Genomic DNA, 4708 nt, shown 5'->3' on the forward strand with positions numbered 1-4708 from the left:
GATATTGTATATTGCCCAAAAAGTTTGTTTTTTTACTAACAGAATATGAAAGATGTATTTATACACAGAATTTCACACGTGCAGATGCATCAAGGGCTGTAAAATAGTTTATTTTGCCAAAAAAGGGTGTTTGTAAAAACCCAGAAAATTATGGCTGTATTTCTGGCTTAAATTGCACACTGACTAATCCTGCAAATGCACAAGATGTTGTATATTGCCAAAAAAGGGTGTTTTTAAAAAAAAAACCTGATTATTAGTGCAGCTTGGATTTGAATTTCACAAAAGCTCAGATGCAGTGCTGGTGCACTGAGCTTGCATAAAATGGGCTCTGTCACTGGGCTTAGGGCAGGGTAAAAAGATTGTGCACTGCACCCACACAACTAAATCTATGTAGATGTAGTTCAATTGGAGTTCTGATCACAGATTCTGTCCTATTCTCTCCCTCAAAGCACCAGCAGCATCCTCTCCCTTCACTAAGCACAGCAGAGTGACGTTCAGCGCTACGTGACTCCAGCTTATGTAGAGGCTGGGTCACATGCTGCACTGGCCAATCACAGCCATGCCATTAGTAGGCATGGCTGCGATGGCTTCTAAGGGCACACAGTTAAATGCTTGTCAAAAAGTGCCAAGAAATCGCCGAACACTGAACCCTAACGTTTACTGAAATGTTCAGGTCCGGGGTCCAAAAATCCTAAAGTTCGGGTTCGCTCAACCCTATACATGAGTCAAATGGCGGAAAGGTATTTAACCGCCTCCGGACCGCCTAACGCAGGATCGCGTTCCGGAGGCGGCAGCCCTGCGCACAGTCACGCATATATGCGTCATCTCGCGAGACGCGAGATTTCCTGTGAACGCGAGATGTTCGTATGTTTTTTACGGATCCACGGATATATGGATCGGATCCGTAAAACACATACAGAAGTCTGAATGGAGCCTTACAGGGGGGTGATCAATGACAGGGGATGATCACCCCATATAGACTCCCTGATCACCCCCCTGTCATTGATCACCCCCTTGTAAGGCTCCATTCAGACGTCCGTATGATTTTTACGGATCCACTGATACATGGATCGGATCCGCAAAACACATACGGACGTCTGAATGAAGCCTTACAGGGGGGTGATCAATGACAGGGGATGATCACCCCATATAGACTCCCTGATCACCCCCCTGTCATTGATCACCCCCCTGTAAGGCTGCATTCAGATGTCCATATGTTTTTTACGGATCCACGGATACATGGATCGGATCCGCAAAACACATACAGACGTCTGAATGGAGCCTTACAGGGGGTGATCACCCCATATAGACTCCCTGGTCACCCCCCTGTCATTGATCACCCCCCTGTAAGGCTGCATTCAGATGTCCGTATGTTTTTTACGGATCCACGGATACATAGATCGGATCCGCAAAACACATACGGACATCTGAATGGAGCCTTATAGGGGGGTGATCAATGACAGGGGGGTGATCACCCCATATAGATTCCCTGATCACCCCCCTGTCATTGATCACCCCCCTGTCATTGATCACCCCCCTGTCAGGCTCCATTCAGACATTTTTTTGGCCCAAGTTAGCGGAATTTTTATTTTTTTTCTTACAAAGTCTCATATTCCACTAACTTGTGTCAATAAATAAAATCTCACATGAACTCCCCATACCCCTCACGGAATCCAAATGCGTAAATTTTTTTAGACATTTATATTCCAGACTTCTTCTCACGCTTTAGGGCCCCTAAAATGCCAGGGCAGTATAAATACCCCACATGTGACCCCATTTCGGAAAGAAGACACCCCAAGGTATTCGCTGAGGGGCATATTGAGTCCATGAAAGATTGAAATTTTTGTCCCAAGTTAGCGGAAAGGGAGACTTTGTGAGAAAAAATAAATAAAATCAATTTCCGCTAACTTGTGCCAAAATTTTTTTTTTTCTATGAACTCGCCATGCCCCTCATTGAATACCTTGGGGTGTCTTCTTTCCAAAATGGGGTCACATGTGGGGTATTTATACTGCCCTGCCATTTTAGGGGCCCTAAAGCGTGAGAAGAAGTCTGGGATCCAAATGTCTAAAAATGCCCTCATAAAAGGAATGTGGGCCCCTTTGCGCATCTAGGCTGCAAAAAAGTGTCACACATCTGGTTTCGCCGTACTCAGGAGAAGTTGGGGAATGTGTTTTGGGGTGTCATTTTACATATACCCATGCTGGGTGAGATAAATATCTTGGTCAAATGCCAACTTTGTATAAAAAAATGGGAAAAGTTGTCTTTTGCCAAGATATTTATCTCACCCAGCATGGGTATATGTAAAATGACACCCCAAAAAACATTGCCCAACTTCTCCTGAGTACGGCAATACCACATGTGTGACACTTTTTTGCAGCCTAGGTGGGCAAATGGGCCCACATTCCAAAGATCACCTTTCGGATTTCACCGGCCATTTTTTACAGATTTTGATTTCAAACTACTTTGCACGCATTTGGGCCCCTAAAATGCCAGGGCAGTATAACTACCCCACAAGTGACCCCATTTCGGAAAGAAGACACCCCAAGGTATTTCGTGATGGGCATAGTGAGTTCATGGAAGTTTTTATTTTTTGTCACAAGCTAGTGGAATATGAGACTTTGTAAGAAAAAAATAAAAATAAAAATCATAATTTTCCGCTAACTTGTGACAAAAAATAAAAAGTTCTATGAACTCACTATGCCCATCAGCGAATACCTTAGGGTGTCTACTTTCCGAAATGGGGTCATTTGTGGGGTTTTTCTACTGGGCATTGTAGAACCTCAGGAAACATGACAGGTGCTCAGAAAGTCAGAGCTGCTTCAAAAAGCGGAAATTCACATTTTTGTACCATAGTTTGTAAATGCTATACCTTTTACCCAAATCATTTTTTTTTTTACCCAAACATTTTTTTTTTATCAAAGACATGTAGAACAATAAATTTAGAGAAAAATTTATATATGGATGTCGTTTTCTTTGCAAAATTTTACAACTGAAAGTGAAAAATGTCATTTTTTTGCAAAAGAAAGTAAAATTTTGATTAATAACAAAAAAAGTGAAAAAGGTCAGCAGCAATGAAATACCACCAAATGAAAGCTCTATTAGTGAGAAGAAAAGGAGGCAAAATTCATTTGGGTGGTAAGTTGCATGACCGAGCAATAAACTGTGAAAGTAGTGTAGGTCAGAAGTGTAAAAAGTGGCCTGGTCATTAAGGGTGTTTAAGCTAGGGGGGCTGAGGTGGTTAATGTTGAACAGCTAATTAACTGTGACTTTAGAAATGGGGAGTATTTATTAGAAAACTTTCACACTAATGGTGTGAGACTCCGGCATAGCTGTTATGGCAGACAAGCGGAGAATCTGCTGGACACAAACAGCAGCATGCTGGTTCTCCGCTCTTCTGCCAGAATGTGTACGGATCTCCACCAGACCCCATTATACTTAATGGGGCCAGTGGACATTCCGTCCGCATCTGGAAATGCCAGATCTGGAGAATTCTGGAAGGCTGTTCTATGGGGAGAAGTGGCAGAAAATGTAAAATAAGGGGGAGCACATGATGAATATAAAAAAGGTTTAAACACACATACTGTGTCCACACACTTTTTGGAAAAGCATAAAAGTCTTGGCTGTTTATCAGCAGAAATCAGAATGGAGAGGTGGTGATGACATGCTTGAGTTATCGCACAGGGAAACTGAATTTGTTTATTTACTAAAAACAATATTCCCAATGGATTGAATATAGAGGTGGATATTAACTGTTTCATTTAAATATAGGAGGGGAGGTGTATTGATATAAAAAAATGGGGGGAGGGGAGTCCTCAGTTAATCCTTATTCAGATGTCAGTGTCTGATCAGTGATTTCCATGACATTACTTAATTCTCTTAGGATACGGGGGTGTATGCCATCTGGTTGTGAGTGCAACAATGTTAAAAGTGCATTATATTATATGTTGTGTCAGTATTAACTTCTAGAATTATATTCCATCTGTCTCTAAGATGATCTGCAGACTATCTAGTCATGATTCTGGGAAGCATGCCAGTTCTGGGCGTGCAGCCAAAGAGTGAACGAGGAGACAAAATAGATAAGCATGAGGGGAGCACAAGGGATCGCCCCCCCCCCCCCCCTTCTGTACCAATGTAAATGTCAAAAGTAATATTTATGGTTTATGAAGGTTGATGTGTATCCGCCACCTTTATCTTTTAAATATTATATAATCTCACACCCTGCTTCATTAAAGTGGAATCTTGTTGAACACATACTGTTTGTGCCTCAAGTTATTCTCTGAGCTTGTAACTTTCTACTACAGTAATTTGGATTTCACATGATAATCAGTGGAACTTGATTAAGTTTCAATAACAATCTGGCACCCAAACAGGGACCGTTCCAATAGAACTCATAGGAACCAGTGTTGCTAAAGCACCAAAGTGCTTGAGTGTTCCGGTCGAACACCTCTGGATCCTCGAATGCTCTACTGAGAACAATGGAAGTCAATGGGAGAACCCGAGCATTAAACCAGGCACCCCCTGCTCTGTAGAGGGGAGGGTGTCTGGTTCATAGGAAAAGGTCAGAAATTGATGGAAACACCACTAAAATGGTTAGGGAACAGCATGGGCAGGATGTCTGGATGCATATTAGACTCCCAGATCGCTGCTGGAAATGATGTTGTCCGAGTAGTACGACACTTTTACAGACTGACACTGTTACGCACAAAA

Source organism: Bufo bufo, chromosome 1 (genome assembly GCF_905171765.1).
Source record: "Bufo bufo chromosome 1, aBufBuf1.1, whole genome shotgun sequence".
NCBI classification, from domain to species: Eukaryota; Metazoa; Chordata; class Amphibia; order Anura; family Bufonidae; genus Bufo; species Bufo bufo.